Below are 21,648 nucleotides of genomic sequence, written 5' to 3'. Positions count from 1 at the left end.
TAGTATTCAATCGGTGAGTCATCGAGGAACTTTGATTAAACTGAATGGAGAGTCAACCTGTATTTTAAATGTACTTTTATAGGGCTGATGCCAGCGACTTCATCCGCATGGAGTTAGGTTTTAAAAATCTCGTGGGATCTCTTTGTTTTTCCGGGACAAAAGTTGCCTATGTCCTTCCCTGGGATGTAAGCTAACTCTGTACCAAATTTCATCAAAATCGGTGAAACTGTTGGGCCGTGGAAAGCTAGCAGACAGACAAACACACATACAGACAGACCGACAGACAGACTGACAGACACACTTTCGCATTTATAATATTAGGATGGTGGGTACGTGTGTGTTTGTTACTCTTTCACGTAAAAACTACTGAACGGATTTGGTTGTTTTTTGGAATGGAGATTATTTTAATTTTGAAAAACCGAAATCCACGCCGATTTCCCCGAGTTGACAGACACGACAGACAGACAACGAAGTGAGTTCCTCCGCGCGGCACTTTGCAGCTGAAGGCGCCCTAAGGGTTCCTTTTTTTCTTTTGAGGTACGGAACCCTAAAAATCACCACCATCACTCACGATCACAGCCAAACGCCTTCCAATACACAAAAACCTACCAGGCATATTCATTATCAGTGTTGGAAACTTGAACGTTTAAGGTTAGTCAGGAAGAAGGGAAAGTGGGGTGAACGCACTTGAACAGTCGAGGCAACCTGTTGGACCACTTCTACTTAGCATCCAGTACTCTCGTTTTCATAAATAAGTTATCCCGTTGATAAAAAATTAGCTATTAGTGCTACAAATAGTTTTAAAAATAAAATTATTGATCTCTGTTACTTCCAAATATAACAATATGTATCACCATTTTTGGGCATCATTACCCAATGTATGTTTGTTGGCTTATTGGTTCGTTGGTTTGTCCTTCAATTACGTCGCAACGGTGCAACGGATTGACGTGATTTTTTGCATGGGTATAGTTAAAGATCTGGAGAGTGACATAGGCTACTTTTTATCCCAGAAAATCAATGAGTTCCCACGGGATTTTTGACGTGATTTTTTGCATGGGTACAGTTAAAGACCTGGAGAGTGACGTAGGCTACTTTTTATCCCAGAAAATCAATGAGTTCCCACGGGATTTTTGACGTGATTTTTTGCATGGGTATAGTTAAAGACCTGGAGAGTGACATAGGCTACTTTTTATCCCAGAAAATCAATGAGTTCCCACGGGATTTTTGACGTGATTTTTTGCATGGGTACAGTTAAAGACCTGGAGAGTGACATAGGCTACTTTTTATCCCAGAAAATCAATGAGTTCCCACGGGATTTTTGACGTGATTTTTTGCATGGGTATAGTTAAAGACCTGGAGAGTGACATAGGCTACTTTTTATCCCAGAAAATCAATGAGTTCCCACGGGATTTTTGACGTGATTTTTTGCATGGGTATAGTTAAAGACCTGGAGAGTGACATTGGCTACTTTTTATCCCAGAAAATCAATGAGTTCCCACGGGATTTTTGACGTGATTTTTTGCATGGGTATAGTTAAAGACCTGGAGAGTGACATAGGCTACTTTTTATCCCAGAAAATCAATGAGTTCCCACGGGATTTTTGACGTGATTTTTTGCATGGGTATAGTTAAAGACCTGGAGAGTGACATAGGCTACTTTTTATCCCAGAAAATCAATGAGTTCCCACGGGATTTTTGAATACCTAAATCCACGCGAACGAAGTCGCGGGCATCAGCTAGTAAATAATAAATTAAACTGAAATTATCTAATATTTTAGTATATCATAATTAAGTACCTACCTACTTAAATTAAGGTTAATGGTTATCTTACAGCACTAGTGTGAGGTCGTAACGTTGTTTAAGTAACTATGAATAAAAGATTTCTTCAAACATTTTCATCTGCCTATTCCTTTGATGTTTTCTAATAGTTCTATTATTATGCCTACTCATTGCGTTTTCTAATGAAGGAAAGGAAAAGCGTTTATTACTGTGTAAAATACAAACAACAAAAGCAATTTCGGTTTTACCCATGTCGGTTATTTACTAGTCGTAGGTAATACGCAAGAAGCATAGGCAGGTACTTTGTATTCAAAGAGAGTTCTATAGATGTGTGCACAAAACTTGTTCGGGCCATGAATTACTTAAACAAATTGTAATTTAAAAAAAAATAGCTTCCTAATAGTTTGCTAACTAAAAATTTAAAATTTTCACATATGAAAATACGCCAGCCGTCATAATGATTTTTTTAAATACTTTGTCACTCGGGATGATGCAAGGATTTTACCCAATTATATCCCAATTTAAAACCTAATCTGTTCAGCATTCATAAGTAATCCATACTGATATTATAAATGCTAAAGTGTGTCTGTCTGTGTGCTAGCTTTTCATGGCCCAACAGTTTAACCGATTTTGATGAAATTTGGTAGGTACAGAGTTAGCTTACATCCCGAAAATTTACATAGGCATAAATATTTAGGGTACTGATATATTTTGTATCTCGGGGATGAGCTACTATGGATAGGCTACTTTTAGTCCCGGAAAATTAAAGAGTTCCCACGGGATTTTTAAAATACCTAAATCCACGCGGACGAAGTCGCGGGCATCCTCTAGTGGTGGAATAAAGAAACTCACATACATACATACATGAACCCTGAAAACCTGACCCTGCTTTTTTGGGCAGTCGTTAAAAATAATGGTTTGGGCTGGCTACTATTTTTGTTTAGTTGGAAGAACCGACGACAGTAAACGAGTCACAGGGAGCCGCTTCTGGCTACTGGGCGCAAGACCGCGATGTGTGAAGTCCGTACAAGTGACCTGTGTCCAGCGATGGACATCTAATGATTGACGATGACGATCATAGAAATACCTGGAAAATAAATATCTGGAAGTCGCTAAACCGCCTCAGAGCAGGAGTGGGGAAGTCTCGGGCAAACCTAGCGAGATGGGGCTTCATCTCTGGTCATCCCAGACAGACATTGCGTACATGACTGGGTGCCCTGCGTGCCCGACAACCTGCACGAACGAGGAGCTAACTGGAGGACCGAGCTATCGCGGTTGCGGCTTTTTGAGCTGCCCGTATTTGAGGTGACCGTCGACCAGAGAAGAAGAAGATAGAAATACCACGATTTGGTTTGCGTTGCGATTTCATGGATTGAATTGTGATTCAGTCTTTATTTACATTTTTTTTTTTATTTATTATAGGAAAATCAACAGCGAAATATTACAATAAGTTTCTTAAATGCTAATTACAGAAGTATGGCCAATTACAGATTTTCTCGAAAAATTAACAATATATAAGAGTGAGTTAAAATTATTTCATACAGAGGAACAAAATTAAAAAAAAAAGAACAATTATTGGCTAAGTACATGACATAATATCATACTTGTACATATGTACGTTATGTAGACAATTTAAACAAGTTTATTTTGCTTGTAGAAACGTCTTTGCGCAAACAATTTAAGTCCAAACCCGTCTTCCCCCGGTTGGGGAAATTCGGCGACAATGCCTACTGAGAGCGAAATGCGAGAGTTCAATGAATCATAATTTAGTCAGTCAGTTATGTAAGTTTATTTAACGCCTACTCATTATGAAACTCTCCCAATGTTAAAGTTCTGAAAGTTGTTTTCTTTGTTAGCGTTAGTAGATAGTTTTTTTTCCCTAAAATCTTTAGTGACGTGTTTAGTCAACGTTAGTTAGTTTCGAACCATTCCGAGGCTAACGTCGACTAAACACGTGAGTAAAGCCGCGTGAGTGATATGTATATATAATGGAAATCACTCACGATAGTTTAAACGCTAAAATCTTTATAGTCTTTACTTTTTTTTCAATTCAGATACAAGTTAGCCCTTGACTGCAATCTCACCTGGGGGTAAGTGATGATGAAGTATAAGATGGATGCGTGCTAACCAGTAGGGCGATTGTCTAAAACCTGCATGCATCATTATTACAATCTCAATTGTTCTGATTGGCTGAATTTGTGCGATTCTTGTTGCAACAATGCATTGTGGCCAATAGTGAGCGAGCATTAACCAATCAGAGATGATTGCGATCGTGACATTGTAGCTGTCAAACAACCGCGGTAGGGCCACTGGAAGGGGTGTGGTAGTTTTTATTAAACCCATCCCCTTTTGGTTCCTAATCGGCATCGTACCGGAAGGCTAAATCGCTTGGCGGCACGGCATTGGCGGTAGGGTGGTACCTAGCCACGGCGCTCTCAGTCTCTATACTCACAATATGTTAGTTATATCGTGACATTATTTTGATGATACGATCATGTTAGTACCTATATAATATAACTAGCTTATGCCCGCGACTTCGTCCGCGTGAACTACACAAACAACCCAGTATTTTACCCCCTTAGGGGTTGAATTTTCAAAAATCCTTTCTTAGCGGGTCTACGTTATAATAGCTATCTGCATGCCCAGCCCGATCCGTCCAGTAGTTTGAGCTGTGCGTTGATAGACCAGTCAGTCAGTCAGCTTTTCCTTTTATATATTTAGATATCGTCGATTCAGGCTCAAACCTTAGACTTTAGAGCCTCAAAAGCTCAACGGATGAGGAGCGGACTGAATTCCGAAAGGTCGGCGGTTCAAACCCCACCCGTTGCACTATTGTCGTACCTATTCCTAGCACAAGCTTTACGCTTAGTTAGAGGGGAAAGGGGAATATTAGTCATGATTAGCATGGCTAATATTCTTTCTTTTTTTTAAACAAACCGTTCCCTCACTCTAGTTCACTCTGGCTTCACTGAAACCAGCACAATGCATTGATGCACTTTGCAAATTACTATTGACATTTTATGGTTGTTGATCGAGAGACACTGTCTGGTTTTACACCTTGCCTTTAAAAAATGATGGCACCGCTTTCCTGACAGGTTGGTTACACAATACTGATTGCATAATCCTTTCGGAGAAATTCATTGATAGCTAAATATTTGATACAAATTCATAATTAAAACGAGCTAATTAAAATAAATTACAAAACCATAAAAAACACATTTCCAAATAAAACGGCCTAAAACTGTGGTAAAATTAAAGTCCAAAGTAAGGTAGGTACCTACGTGATTACAAAGCTGAAACTCATTTTCAAGCAAAACGGCCTAAAATTGTCCAAAGTTCGTAATTTCAATCAAAACGTCATAATTGCAGTAAAGTTTCAACAACTTTTAGGTTTTTGCTCTTCTTGTAAAATTTAATTTCGCTCTTGTTCAACGACTCTTTAATCTTCTAAATATGTATATAAAATGAAAAGGTGGCTGACTGACTGATTGACTGACTGATCTATCTAGTATCAACGCACAGCTCAAACTATTAGACGGATCGGGCTGAAATTTGGCATGCAGATAGCTATTATGACGTAGGCATCCAAAGTAGGCAAGACAGGATTTTTGAAAATTCAACCCCTAAGGGGGTGAAATAGGCGTTTGAAATTTGTGTAGTCCACGCGGACTACAGTCGCGAGCATAAGCTAGTTTAGGTATAAAATTGGCAACTCAGTTCAAATACGAAAAACGCTGTTTTCTTCCATTCCTCTTTGCTTTAATTAGTTTTTATAAAATGAATACAAAGCACGCATACCATATGCGGGAACGATGTGGTTGGTATCTGAAACAATAACACAATATGTTTAGCTAGCGATACAAATTACAATACATTTCACATGCTATTACGTCAATCGGTTTATTTCTTTGTGCTGTGCAATAAATTACATGGCTGAAAGTAGCTCTGTTTCATTAATACCAATGCCTACATAACTATAACTAGCTGATACCCGCGATTTCGTCCACATTAATTTAAGTTTATTTTTAAAAACCGGCCAAGTGTGAGTCAGGCTCGCGCAATGAGGGTTCCGTACTACAGTCGTATTTTTTCGACATATTGCACGATAATTCAAAAACTATGATGCATAAAAATAAATAAAAATCTGTTTTAGAATGTACAGGTGAAGACCTTTCATATGATAACCCACTTGATATAGTCACTCACTTCGAAAGTTGAAAATACTAATTATTAGTTCATGACCACAATTTAATTTTTTTGTGTGATCTAACCCTAAATTCACGGTTTTCTGATTTTTCCCCAAATGTCAGCTATTAGATCTACCTACTTGCCAAATTTCATGATTCTAGGTCAACGGGAAGTACCCTGCAGGTTTCTTGACAGACAGACAGACAGACAACAAAGTGATCCTATAAGGGTTCCGTTTTTCCTTTTGAGGTACGGAACCCTAAAAATTACCTCTTGGAAGGTGCGTATTTTTTTCTATCTAAAGAGCGGTTCCCTGCGACTTGTTGAAGATCGCATGTCCATTTATTGGGTGGTCTGCCAACGTTACGTTCTTCTGTGCAGTGTATTCCAGCAACTTTGGGCCACAACGTGTATAAGGTTCTTTGAAATATTCTGTACCCCACGAAATATTATGTATGATGCCCACGTCATAATAGCTATCTGCATGCGAAATTTCAGCCCGATTCGTCAAGTAGTTTGAGCTGTGCGTCGATAGATAGTCAGTCACTTTTTTCTTTTAATCATATTTCATAACTCAACGCCTGTACCACTACTGAGCACGAGTCCCTTCTCATAATGGGAAGGGTAAGGGTTTAATTATCTAAGATAATATATATAAATACATCTTGTATTTTTATTATATCTAATAGGGCCTAAAGGGGCAACAATCGATTCTATTCGTAATGACTTTCGCTTTACAGGAACAATGCAAGTTGTAACAATAGATGTCATCAACACTTCCTGGCGAAAACTAACATGATTCCATGTCAATTGCAATCATAATAATTATTCTTACACTAGCGACCCGCCCCGGCTTCGCATGGGTGCAACGTAGATACTAATGTGGTGTCATTGAGGTGTCATTGCCTCGGAAACTCTGAAATGAGAGGATTATTTTTCGACCTAATTCACATTATTTCCATTTCTCTAGGGATCTCTATTTTTATGAGAATTAAACTATAGTTATAAACCTTTCTCTTGAATCATTCTATCTATTGGTGAAAACCGCATTAAAATCCGTTGCGTAGTTTAAAAGATCTACGCGTTCATACATGTACATTTGACGACCTCCCTGGCGCAGTGGTGAGCGCTGTGGTCTTAATAGTGGGAGGTCCCGGGTTCGATTCCTGGCAGGGGTTTGAAATTTTATAATTTCTAAATTTCTGGTCTGGTCTGGTGGGAGGCTTCGGCCGTGGCTAGTTACCACCCTACCGGCAAAGCCGTGCCGCCAAGCGATTTAGCGTTCCGGTACGATGCCGTGTAGAAACCAAAGGGGTATGGGTATAATAAAAACTGCCATACCCCTTCCAGGTTAGCCCGCTATCATCTTAGACTGCATCATCACTTACCACCAGGTGAGATTGCAGTCAAGGGCTAACTTGTATCTAAATAAAAAAAAATAAAAAATTAAACATACATACATACAGACGCGGGAAGCGACTTTATTTTATACTAGCTGATCCCCGCGGCTTCGCCCGCGTAGATTTAGGTTTTTAAAGATCCCGTATAGCCTATGTCACTCAGGAATAATGTAGCTTTCTACTGGTGAAAGAATTTTTAAAATCGGTTCAGTAGTTCTAAAGATTACCCCCTACAAACAAACTTAACGACATTACCTCTTTATATAATACAACGGGCCGTGCAGCAGAAATCGTAATATTTTAATTTCGCCATAACTTCAAAACCAAACGTCCAATTTTAATCATTCAAAGACCAAATATTATCTCCATAAACTGTTCTTAGTGATGAAATCATTTATTTTGATAAGGATTAATAGCATGAGTAAAATAAACGCGTTTAAATGTAGTCCAAAAAAAATTCAAGATTTTTAAATAAAAAAATGGTTGCTGTGCCTCACTCGACATAGATGGGTATAGTGTGTCGCGGACTTTTTTGTAGATATTTATAAGATCTACAATTAATTAGAACATTTTATGGTTCTATCTTTTATAGTTTAGGCAGCGTACGCAAAATAAGTAACTTTTCTGGTTGATTTTTTACACCTTGTGTCCGAAAAACCCAAATATCTTACGGAACCCTATTTTTTTACAAAATAAAATATAGCCTATGTTACTCGTGGATAATGTAGCTTTCGAATGGTGAAAGAATTTTTAAAATCGGTCCAGTAGTTTTTGAGCCTATTCAGTACAAACAAACAAACAAACAAACAAACAAACAAACAAAGTTTTCCTCTTTATAATATTATATAGTGTAGACTAGGTATGTAGAGATTATGCAGCTGAAACGCATTGGCGGTTCCTCTGGTGCTGCAAATATTCATGGGCGGCGGTAAGTTTGCTTGCTGTAAAATATAGATTAGGATTCTGGGTATGTAAACATTGTGGGCACGATTGATGTTGGAAGTCGATTGTGTGGTGGGCACAATTATTCACAATGTTGATTTCATGGAAGTTAATCGCACAAATTATATGAAACAAGGGCCAGTCAGTGTATTTATAGCAGATAAGCGCAGCTGTGCACACCAGCTCCCGATTACTCATTGCTGTTAATTTTAGGGTTCCGTACCCAAAGTCCCGACCCGAGCTAGGCAGCAATGTCGCGGCAGCAATGTAGCGGAACATTGCTGCCTAGCTCGGAATGTAATGTCATATAAGCTTATAGAGATTGTATGGGGACCAGTAGTGCCGCAACAGTACTGTGACAGCTGGTGACAGCACTGTTGCGGCAGCGCTGCTGCGTGCAGCGTGGTTCGGAATCATACCTTAAAGATCTGTACGCACCTGAGCTGCGCTGCGCGTCGCTTCAGTCCGACTGCAGAAAGCGTCACATCAGGCCGCTCACGGTAACAGCTACCGCACTACAACTGCAGTACGCGGCAGCTCGCGTCACTTGCGCGTCACTTCTATGCCCGATCGCGTACGAACAACAACGTCGCAAGATGAGCGACATTGAAGAGGGAAAGGGTGGAAGCCGACATCCTAGGGGTTGGGAATTTTGAGGATATACTTTTAAGAGCCCGTCATGTGTCAATAATTAAAACTACGTTATTTATTTTGAGGTCTATCACGCCTATACATTAAATACTTAACTCGATGCGCGTGTATCTTATCCGAGCGCCGTACGCATTCTGAAGCGACGCGACGCGCCGCTGGGTATGTCGCACTAGCGTCGCTGCACCGCGCGTCGCTTCTCCGCGCTTCACAATATTCTCTCAGCCGCGACGCGCGGCAACGCGCGGTTAAGCGCTGTGCAGAGCCGCTCTAGTGCGATATGCGCCATACAAAATGATAGAAATAATATTTTGACGCTCTGTGCCGCGACGTGCAGTGACGCGCAGCGCAGCTTAGGTGCGTACAGACCTTTAGGCACCGTTTTACATTATAGCTTGCAGTGACACACGCAAGAAAACGAAGAAAATACATTCAGGAGGTACCTACTTAGTTAAGACTAGCGGATGCCAGGCGTTTACTACGCAAAAAAAACCACTCCAAAACCATCTTCGCATTATTGCCTTTCTAATGAAACCGGTTTGGGCACATCGGTTGGATGGACAACGGTAGAAACATTTTTGTGTAGAATCTGAAGTAGAATTAAGTACCTATCTATTACGCGACAGGTCTAGATGGCAATCGGGGTGGGGACACCCCGCACGCCCGCACAACCTCCGCGCTTATCCAGTGCGTCTCATACCCCAATTGGCATCTCAGTCTGTCGTGTACCTACTATAGATAGTTAAGTATTTTTGTATGATGCTTGCGTCTTGCATGTCATCAAAACGGATTTCAACTTTATACATTGACCTACTATACTGCAAACTAGAAGCTAATTTTATGAATCACGCCAAAAGACTCAAAGACGACAAATGACGATATCTAATAATATTTATATAACCACACCTCTCTACATGGAGACAAGGTTCTAATTACAATAAAATAATTAGCACTACTTAATACATTATTACTAAGATAGCATTCATTTAAATCTGTTACAAAAATGAATCATTGCTATGTTATTGGCTTGATTTATTATTATGTATGTGGTTTTTTAGATCGTCAAAATATCGGCTACAAATTGCTCAGATAACTATAGTCTATCTAATCAAACTTTTCCTATACTACTAGTACTATAATATTTTCTCTGATAGGTATTATAAATATGAATACTTAAAACCTATCAATTTTATGGCACATCGGCATTCATTTATTGAGAGTTGAGACGAGCATATCATTAAACAAAGACAGTTAATATAGAACCATTTTTCAAAATGTCAAATTGGCGCCGATTCTATTGTCTTTCTCTAAACTAAATTTAGAGTATCTGCATCTTTTTCTTTTTAATATTGCTAAAAAGTGACGGAACATCCAAGTGCACTCTACAAATTTAAACAATAGGCTCGAAACTGGCAGCTAAAGTCACGAGGTCAAACTGTGTCTGTCGTTTTCATATTACATTAGTAAGAAGAGGATGCGAATACTCTAAAACTTTTTTGTTCTCAGAATCAGTACCACTATCTACTTTAGCATGATAAAACACTCTAGACAGTAAAGAGCTGTCAAAATAGTAAATTACATCGGAACATCGACAAGACACGCACATTTAGAGATGTTATCTGCGCGGGCGCACGTTATCATCGATCGAAACAACGATAGTGATGCGCTTCTTTAGTTTCCGGTATTTTATCGATTAATCGATTTCCTAATGGTAAATCCTTTCCTAGAATAGAAGTAGATACAGTGCGACAAGTATATCTTGGTGTGTGGCGAAAATCGCAACTAACGTTGCCGTCAAGTGTTCCCTTTGTTCTTGTTTGAATATTCTAAGCCTTTGTTCTCCAACAGCGTCCCCCCGTCAATGTCATTCAAGTGCCAAGAGAGCCTTGTCGGACTGTGTTTTATAATGCATTGTATATGTATTTTAAATGTTCAAGAACAGAAAATAAACTTGAAAAAATTATTGCTTTATTAATTACTAGCTGATGCCCGCGGCTTCGCCCGCGTGGATTTAGGTTTTAAAAATCCCGTGGGAACTTTATATTTTCCAGGACAACAATTTCTATCTGCCAATACAAAAACAATTTCTAGCCTATTCGTACTAGCGCGTCGAATTATATATATATTTTTAACTCGCTTCCAAAAAGGAGGTGGTTCTCAATTCGCGATTTTTTCCAGGTTTCAGAACCGATATGCATTTTTTTTAATCAACATAGGATGTGCGTGGTGGATCCAACTCCTCAATCCTGATGCTGCAAGGTTACTGCTCAACTAAGTTATCAAGATTCAGTAAGTGTTCATAGTGAATTAATGTATAATATAAAACACCGTTTTGTTGTACCTACACAGTATTTTTGCAAAGAAAATACGATAGAAAATTATCGCTCAGTACTCGATACTAATCAATGGTATCAATTTAAATGTTTGGTTCAGTAGTCGACGAAGCACATCACTAATTTCGCAAGGAAAGTGAATGTGCTTCCGCTTGAATTTTTTTTAATAGTGCAGCTGGTTAAGGTGGGGAAGACACGGTCTGCCCGCGAAATTCAAATTTAATTTGGTTTTCAGCGCCGAACAGGCCAAGAGGCGCAAATATGAAAACCTCGATGGGAGCTTCGTATTCGTGCCTTTTGGTGTGGAGACCTTGGGGCCGTGGGGCCCGGGGGCTCGAGCTCTTTTTGAAGAAATTGCGAAAAGAGTTATCGAGTCAACCGGGGAACCGAGAGCTGGCAGCTACCTTGGCCAAAGAATTAGTTTGGCCATCCAAAGGGGTAATGCTGCCAGCATCTTGGGTACAATGCCTCGCTGCGGTGGTCTCGACGAGGTTTTAGATTTAATTTAATTTATTTTAGTTTTAATTTAATGTTGTTTTTTTTTAGATTTAAGTTTATTAATAGTTTATTTGTTAACCATTGATAATAATTCAATTAATTTTTTATTAATACTTCTTCAAAATAAATGCATGTCTAGTATTTGGTTTTTCGCAATTTGTTAACTAATACGACAAAGTAGGCTTGGTTAGGCATTCAAATTGGTAGCGAGCAGTATCATCTTCACAGGCTTCTATAAAAATCTTTACTTGAAAGTGTCCAGTTTAAGAAATCAGTCAAAATAATCCGTTTGATGTGAGCTACTCATAAATTAGTCATTATTTTGACTAATTTCCTAAACTGGACACTTTCAAGTAAAGATTTTTATATAAACCTGTGAAGATGATATTGCTAGGGGCGAAATTTGAATGCCATAAGTCTACTTTGTCGCATAAGTTTACAAATTTTGAAAAACCAAATTGAATTTGAAAATTGAACGGCATTCCGAACCAGTGGTAAATTAAAACTACCTGACTATTCATAAATACTTGTAAAAAGTTTACATGAATTAAAAAAACATATATATAACACACTTATTATCGCACTTATTATATATACATATATATATAATAAGTGCGAGTCAAGCTCGCGAAATGAGGGTTCCGTACTACAGTCGTATTTTTTCGACATTTTGCACGATAATTCAAAAACTATGATGCATAAAAATAAATAAAAATCTGTTTTAGAATGTACAGGTGCAGACCTTTCATATGATACCCCACTTGATATAGTCACTCACTTCGAAAGTTGAAAATACTAATTATTAGTTCATGACCACAATTTAATTTTTTTTTGTGTGATCTAACCCTAAATTCACGGTTTTCAGATTTTTCCCCAAATGTTAGCTATAAGATCTACCTACCTGCCAAATTTTATGATTCTAGGTCAACGGGAAGTACCCTGTAGGTTTCTTGACAGACAACAAAGTGATCCTATAAGGGTTCCGTTTTTCCTTTTGAGGTACGGAACCCTAAAAAAAACATAAAAAAGTAAATTTAAATCAATGCTAAGGAATCTTGCCAGGCATGTCGAGGTGCACTAGACACGGAGGTATTCACACATACACGTATAATATGCTATGCTATTGGCTCTGCCGCCAGTCCAGTGATTTTGCCCGGCCGTTCACTCGTGACTGGCATAAACAATATCATGCCCTTCAATACTATACTCTATCCACGGAGAGAAGTTAGTATAGGGCTCTCTCTGTTACGTAATCTTCTATATATATAAAACTAGCTTATGCTCGCGACTTCGTCCGCGTGGACTACAAAAATTTTCAAAACCCTATTTCACCCCCTTAGGAGTTGAATTTTCAAAAATCCTTTCTTAGCGGATGCCTACGTCATAATAGCTATCTGCATGCCAAATTTCAGCCCGATCCGTCCAGTAGTTTGAGCTGTGCGTTGATAGATCAGTCAGTCAGTCAGTCAGTCAGTCATTCAGTCAGTCAGTCAGTCAGTCACCTTTTCCTTTTATATATATAGATTCAAAGTCCTGACTGACTGACTGACATATATATCAACGCACAGCCTAAACAGCTGGTCCTAAAGACATGAAATTTGGAGGGTTTATTCTTTGTAAAGAGTAAGTATCCACTAAGAAAGGATTTTTCGAAATTCCACCCCTAAGTGGGTTAAATGGATGATGGAAGTTTGAATGAAAGTCCGTCATTTTTCAAGTTATTTGCATGAAAATTGGTATTTGGGTTTTCGGTTACAAATGAAGAAATACGTGTTTCAGGATTTTTGGAAAATTCGCCCATAAGGGTGGTACAATAGGGGATAAAAGTTTGTATGGGACAGTTTTAATTATTGATATTATTAACTTGAAATTTGGAAAGTAGGTTTTTTCTTGAGGTATCAATCAGCTAAGAAAAAAAATGCCATTTGTTACCTGTAGGCCACGCGGGCGAAGCCGCGAGCAGAAGCTAGTCCCATACAAATGATAAAGACAAAAAACACAGTGGGCGTTAACCATTTTGAGTTGCCAACCAATCACAAGTGAAGCAATGTTTTTCGTACTATTTATTCTATTAGAGAACTCTATCAAAAAATATTTTAAATTCAATCCGAAAACAGGTTTACCTGGTAGAGAGAGCCAGCCATAGACTTGGAGCCAGCGCATGTTAGACCTTCGTTATTTAATAAAAGCTGAAAGTTTCTCTGCGTAATGTCACCAGCACAGGGAGATACGATCAGCGACTATGAAGTTTGAATATAAAATAACCAAGGTCTGGCACGCGCTAGCTCTTGTCTTCCACTGTTATAGTTCGATTAAATATTAATTATGTGATTAAAAATTCTCTATTTAAAAAAAAACGTTTTTCTTTAAAAGAGATAGCGAGCAAAAGTGATTACCGCCGCCCATGAACATTTGCAGCACCAGAGGAACTGCCGATGCGTTGCCGGCCTTTCAGGAATTTGCTGGTCCGCCCCTTGAATAACCCCATGTTGTAATCTAGTGGGAACAAGTGATTTGAATCTAACGTAAAGAACTGCTACACATCGCCTTTATTATCTGGAACTTACACAATATTTGAATCAAAAACGAAATCAGGAAATATGTAAAACTTTTATTTTGAATTGGAAGTTACATTATTACTGAACACGCACTTAAAAAAAACGGTCAAGTGCGAGTCGGACTCGCACACGAAGGGTTCAGTACCAACGTACAATAGTTGTTAATTTAAATGGCAGCCATATCGAAATTGCCATCTTGGTTTTTCATAAGCGCGCACAACAACTTATAAAAAACCAAGATGAGCGGCAATAGAAATAATCAAAGTCAAAGTCAATTAATGATTTATTCAAAATAGGTAGTAAATTACTCTTTTCGATTGTCATTTGTTGGATTTGTAAGATATAGTGGTGATAATTATTACACAAACTTAAAACTAAAGCTACGAGGCTTCCAAACGCGCCCAGGTCTGAGAAGAGCCCACAACAGATCACTCAATCAGTCAGCCTGTTTGCCTCCACTGCTGGATATAGGCCTTCCCTACTCATCTATCCACTTCCCGCTACCTTTTTAAGGTCGCCAGTCCAGCGTCAGTAAAGCTGCCATTATAATATAATGGTGCTTTATGGTAGACAAAACAAAAGGTCCAGCGGGTTGGAGGTCGTCCCACACTTCGCTTGCCGATACGCAGTCTCCACTCCAGAACACCAAATAGAAATACCTACTCACCTTGTGACAATTGGGTATTTTCCTACTTTTGAATTTGATAAATATTACTTACTTTATTATAAACTAGGATAAAAAATAATGACGTACTACCCTGAAAAAAAAAATTAAAATCCAACAAAGATTTACAAAGTTACAGGCATTTTAATTTTGGAGTGGGAGGGTCTTCTATCCCTTTCTCGCAAAACGAAAATTTTATGAAACCACACGAAGTTACTATGGCCTTAGTAAGGTGTGACGTCAAAATGCTATATCGCTATCTCTGTCTAATCAGAAATATTTAAATGCTTATAACTTTTTTGTTATTTGATCGATTTAATTAGTTTTTTCCGTTTACGTCATTACGTATTTTTATCCTAGTTTATAATAAAGTAATAAAAATTGGAGTCAAATACCCAATTCTTTCCCTATTAACGTTTCATGAGATACAGCCCGCTGACAGACGGACGAATAGGGTCCCGCTGGCACCATTCGGGTACGGAACCCTCAAAACTGAATGAGCTGTTAAGAAATTACGAATTATATAAATATGGATTTGCATCGAAAACGCATTTACCAAATATGTATATTATCTTGATGTTGATACCTTACTTTTACATTTACGACTAAGTATAATCGTCTTAAGTGCGATAAAAAAGACATTTCTTTAAATTGTTTTTGGGTATTTTCGTTCAAGCAATGCATAGAATTGAGACGGTTCGAATAAAGGCCAGCATTCAAATGCCCTATGAGCTATGCTCGGAGTTTTTGTACATGATCAAATCACAAATGAGGAGTTCCGTAGGAGAAACAGAGTAAACGACATAGCTCAACGGATTGCGAAGCTGAAGTGGTAATGGAAAGACACATAATATGTATGTAGAACCGATAGACGTTGGGGTCCCAAAGTGCTGAAATGGCGACCTCGCACGTTTGTGGACAGACGGCATCAACCTCCCTGGCGCAGTGGTCTTGTTGGTAGGAGTTACCACCAGATGAGATTGCAGCTAAGGGCTAACTTCTATCTAAAAAAAAAAAAAAAAAAGAACGAGTCGCAAGGAGCCGTTGGAATCAGGCGGCACAAAACCCCGGCATGTGGAAGTTCTTACAAGAGACTTATGTCCAGCAGTGGACATCTATCGGTTGGCGACGACAATTCAAATTGACATCAAACAAGTCAATTTCTTGGGTGATTCTTGGGCATTCGTGATCGTGGTCATCACTTTTGGTTTGTGACTGCTTGAAAATCCATCTCTGTACAAGAAAGGTCGTCTATTCCGATCTTTAGACTATTTATTATAGGCAATTGTCAGTGAGGAGTAGACTCATATACAAAAACGGCAAACGGAGGAGTAGAGATGGATTCCCAAGCATATCACATTTCAAATGACGACTAAAGACCAGTCAGCCAAGAATCGCCCATAAAGAAATTGACTTATTTGAAGTCGGGTTTAAAGACTAGGGTACACACTACAGAGGACTTTCAAATGAAAAGTCTTAAAAACCATTGTTCCAATATGACCTCCCTAGCTATGACGGGTCAAGGTGTCAAGGTGTGTTATTGTTATGAACAATAAGCCTAAGGAAGCAATTGTCGATACCTAAAGCCTATCTCCGATCCATCGAAACGCATCAAGCAACATGGTGGAAGTACTATAGTCGACGCATTTTAAACTGTGTCGTCGAGTTATCTGTCTGTTTCGCTCTCACTTACCTACGACCTGTAAGTGCGAGCGAAACGGACAAATAACTCGACGACTCAGTTTAAAATGCGTATCTGTTTCAGTCGCACTTACCTACGACCTGTAAGTGCGAGCGAAACAGACAGATAACTCGACGACTCAGTTTAAAATGCGTCGACTATGGTCAACTTCAAACTCTTCAAATCACGTTCTATTATTTGGAACCACAGATTTTGGAGCAAAAACTTTCAGCACGTCACACATATTATTGGCCGTACTAGTAGCCATTTTGTGGGTTCTGGCCTGCACTAGGAGCTTTCTTCATGTTCTCTATTACTCGCGTTCATTTAAAAAGTTTCTAAGCCAATTTGTTTTGCGTCTTGGTTAAACTGATCTCACTAAGAAAGTTAGCTGGCCAAGGCTTTTCCGTCTATCTCAACAAGTCAACGGTCTGAACCCTGAGAATGATGCCATTTATTTAACGACGGCTGATGCTTATCCCAGTGATATGATATTAAGTCAATGGTTTATCCATACGCCGCACAATATTATACATGTCCTTCTGTGAACGTATCCTTATAAAAGTATCGGTGCACACACAAACACATAAGATTGGACATGTGGATATCTTTTGGGTACAGAATTTAACAACCCAACTTCCATTCGATAACGATATCAATCAAGCAAATGAAGCACGTCTTTTATAAACACTGAAAATCTTCAGAGCGACAGATAAAACAGGTTTACGAGATAATGTTACATATTTAATGCATATCATTCAACTTTTTGACGCGATAATCTATAATGCCACAAATACGTCAGGAGTCAAGACTCAGGATGTCAGAGAAGCCAGGCTAAAGTAATGTAATTATTATTAGTCACGGAGTATTCATCTTCTTCTTCTAAATATATAAAAGGAAAAGGTGACTGACTGACTGATCTATCAACGCACAGCTCCGAGTACATAATGAACGGATCGGGCTGAAATTTGGCTCGCAGATAGCTATTATGACGTAGGCATCCGCTAAGAAAGGATTTTTGAAATTCAAACCAAGGGGATGAAATAGGGGTTTGTAAATTTGTGTAGTCCACGCGGAAAGTCGCGAGCATAGCTAGTTATTAATACTATTGTTTTACAATAGGTGTAGGTAGTTATATTCCTCAACGTTACAATACAGGTTTCCTCTGTATAGAAAACAGCTGAGTAAATATTTCGTTATTTAGGACATCGCATTTGGTATCGGGTTGTACATACGTGTACTATCACTACATATTTAATTAGTGTCTTACGTAGGACACTATGATACACTCCGCAAGTCCATATCATCATCATCATGCTGTGCACTACAATCTTGTTACAAAGGGCGAGGCAACAACACTGCGGTGCGACATCGCATCGCAAAAGCAATGCCGCATCGCCATGCGAGGCGTTGACGCAACGCAAATTTTTATCGCTTACGGCATCGTACGAGAAAACTCTGACCATCAATTTCTAGTAAGCCACGTATCCTACTTCTACTTGCGTTAAGACGCATCAAGAAACACACACAGCACAGAATGGCACACAGAGAGATGTGGACACCAACTGAACGGGAATACGTTGTCACATGCAGTTTGTACGATGCGGTACCGCATCAGAAATTTGCACAATGCATTGTGCGACGTCGTAGGTTTTTACGACCCGACGCGACGTCGCATCGCAGTGTTGTGGTCTCAGCCAAACTCCTTAATTTTTCAGAGATGTTTTTCTGTTTTTCGTGGTTCTTCCAGTCTTGTTATTTTCCATCTTACTTACCAGACATTTTGTCCTATGCGTATCTACACGAGGATAGCAAGACTAGAACGCTGTACATTGGACTAGCAAGCGGCGTTATTTCACCCCATAACCCAGTTGTCTAAGGCAAAGTACTCCTTTCATAGGCAAATAACTTCATATTCTAGTTTCTGATTCTTAAAACAGTCCTTCATGCCTGAAATTGATATGCAAAGAATAAAGTATTTGTTTAAATTCACAATTCAGAATGATTCTCTTTAGACTTCTGCGGTCTTAACCACAAAAAAAAATAACAAGCCTAAACAACACGGGTCTGTCCGCGAATTCTAATTAATTTGGTTTTTCACAATTTTGTAAAAGTGTAGTCAAGTGTAGCTCACGTCAAACTCATTATTTTGACTAATTTCTTAAACTGGACACTTCAACTAAAGGCTTTTATATAAGCCTGTAAAGACGATACTGCTAGGGCGCAATTGAATGCCATAAGCTTACTTTTGTCGTATAGTTTACAAATTGCGAAAAACCAAATTTTATTTGAATTTCGCGGACAGAGGTGTCTTCCACCTTAAACTTACCGATTTCCTCACCCAGTTACTTGCTGTTAAAACGTCAAATGGTAAACAAGTTTAACCACAGGTGAGACTATGACACATGGCTGAGGTTTGGAATATTCTTCTTGGTGCTAAGTCCCAAGACCTACTGTTTATTATATAGTATACCTACTGGAGAAACAGTTAAAGTCTATAATAATTGTATAGGCCCTAACATAATTATATGCATTTAGATTATACGCAAGCACTGGTGAAACGGCAAATGTATATGGACGAACAAGATTTCGCCAGTGAGTTGAATAATGCAATGCAATTTCAAAATATTAACTCAAAAATACATATTAATTAGTATCTTCTAGATTATATCACCATTAATTAATTTCATGCATGACATTTAACCAGAATCCTTAATTACAAAATACCAATTTCACTTTTCTTACACGTGATTATTTAATAGATGTTGAAATTAGTTGATGTGATAATTATGACAAACTAGCTGATGCCCGCGACTTCATCCGAGTGGATTTAATTGGAAAATTCCTTGGGAACTCTTTGATTATCCAGGATAAAAAGTAGCCTGTCATCCTCCAGGTCTTACCTATATGGCCATACAGATATCACGCCGATCCATTGCTCCGTTGCGATGTGATTGTAGGATAAACCAACAAACAAACACACTTTCGCATTTATTTATAATACAGGTAATGGTTCATTAAATACGTAGACTGTACTCTAAAATCATACATTAATTAGAGTCGTATTTTTATCTAGTATGTTTGCAACCTGATGGTATGTAACGTGATGTAGTCTTAAGATAAGGTCTAGTAACCTGGACAGGCAGTTTAGTGATATAACCTAAATTGATATCAACGTAGTCTAGATGTACCGGACTGCAATTCTGCTAACGCTACAATTTTACCGGTAGTGTCTATTATAACCAAATCTGGTCATTAACAAAAAGTAGTTTCCTTGACCCAACCGGAAAGTAAACCAGGAATCTATTGTTAGCAAGGCGGATATTTCTACAACAATACTCAATGCAACTACGCACCTAATCATTGCATTCCACTCCTTGAAACAAATAATAGTAAATACCTTCATAGAGATAGTCGATTCCACTACCATACGTTTTTATCTTGTATCTTAAAAATAGAAAATGTTTGAACAGTTCATACATAACCATGAGTTGAAAAGATCGTTAAACAAAAAATACGAAGCCTCTACCAATAAAATATTGACGTAATTGAGCTAATAGACGACCTAGGAACCTGAGAACTGATTGGAAACGTGCAAACACGACGACACATATCTTTAAAAACTTAAATATGGATTCTAAGTTCCAACTTACCGACGAAAACCGGGGAAAAATCCAGCGATATGCAAAGCCATCAATTCCTGTATCGTAAAGTATAAAGGGTTGATAACACACACATAGACACTACACTATCACTATAGAAACGTGAAGGTGCGCAAGACGATGCGTCTGAGTCTGCGCACGGATGGCGGTTGACTGGCACGTCTCAAAGACCAAGAGGCTTCGAAGGCGATATTCAGATTTTATTTGCGTAACCGAGAAAATTTAATTAGGCGATAATGAGTTTGAAATCTGAAAACCTTGATAAAGCCATACGCCAATGTCGATTTGATTTAATGGTGCATGTGCGAGATAAGGTTAGATAACGTTTGGTAATGGCACAAATACTTAAAATAACCGTAAAAATGTGATGTGCGTAAAACGATTTTTTAATAGACTAGCGCTTATATGCAATCAGACCTGCTGGCAAGTGAAAAACTCCCTCCAAATCAAAGGTTATCTTTACCATTGCTTATTGCTTTATCATTAAATAATTTATTATTTCCTTTAATTGCGATTATTTAAATAAAGATAACGGTGTTTAGTCATTTCAGTAAATTACCTAGCCTTTTTCGGACAAAAATATATACGAAGCTGGGAATATGACACTGGACATCAAGTTGTAAGCAAAAACGAGTTGCAGCCATGGACTTATATTACATCGTATTTTTATTTTATTTTATTTTATAGTAGATACTTGATATGCTTACAGCTAATGCCAAAGTGCATTACAAGTTAGACTTATGACTAATGACTTATACTATTTATATTCACAAAGGTTCTTATAAGTGATCTATACATTTTATTGACATTTAAATTGAACACGTCTAGGCTCTGGTGCTGAGCAATCATCTCATTCAGCATGGAAAGGCGCACTTTCAGCATACCGGACATCATGGACAGTGACGTCTGGATTACAAACGGGTCGTTCATTAGTATCTAAGAGGTGGCGCTGATTTATTTGGTTAAAACCGGGAAAAATTTCGTTCGCTTGACCATATCTTGTCATTTATATCGATGGTTGCAGCTCAAATTTTTTTTTGTGGAATGTGCCGTCATTTTACTATATAGAGTGCGTGGTTTAGTATTGATGTGACATGTGTTCTATATACTAATCGTAATAATAAAATTACGAATAAAAATTCTGAAATTAGTACAGATACGCAGCACTCATATCTTGTTAATTGTGGAAACTAATATGTAATACGGGTTACTAAAGTTACTACTTTCAAAACACCTGATATTAGGTAATGTGATCCATTGCATTTGGTGGTGTCTCAGTTGGGATTAACATTATCA

The 21,648-nt window shown here is 38.4% G+C and overlaps 2 protein-coding genes across 2 annotated transcripts in view; both read right to left on the bottom strand.

Moving 5' to 3' along the window:
• Positions 1–20,488, bottom strand: part of Exn (Ephexin) — a 122,103-nt gene extending 101,615 nt beyond the window's left edge. The window contains exons 1-2 of the mRNA XM_069509459.1: positions 20,344–20,488; positions 5,577–5,603 (exon numbers count right to left, since the gene is read on the bottom strand). The gene's annotated coding sequence lies outside the window, so the exon portion shown is untranslated. The remainder of the gene's footprint in view (positions 1–5,576; positions 5,604–20,343) is intronic.
• LOC117996471 (23 kDa integral membrane protein-like) overlaps positions 1–21,648 on the bottom strand; it is a 191,256-nt gene that overhangs the window by 30,390 nt on the left and 139,218 nt on the right. The gene's annotated exons all lie outside the window — the stretch shown is intronic.

The sequence above is a fragment of the Maniola hyperantus genome, chromosome 3 (assembly GCF_902806685.2).
Source record: "Maniola hyperantus chromosome 3, iAphHyp1.2, whole genome shotgun sequence".
Lineage (NCBI taxonomy): Eukaryota > Metazoa > Arthropoda > Insecta > Lepidoptera > Nymphalidae > Maniola > Maniola hyperantus.
This window is presented reverse-complemented; position numbering and strand designations above follow the sequence as displayed.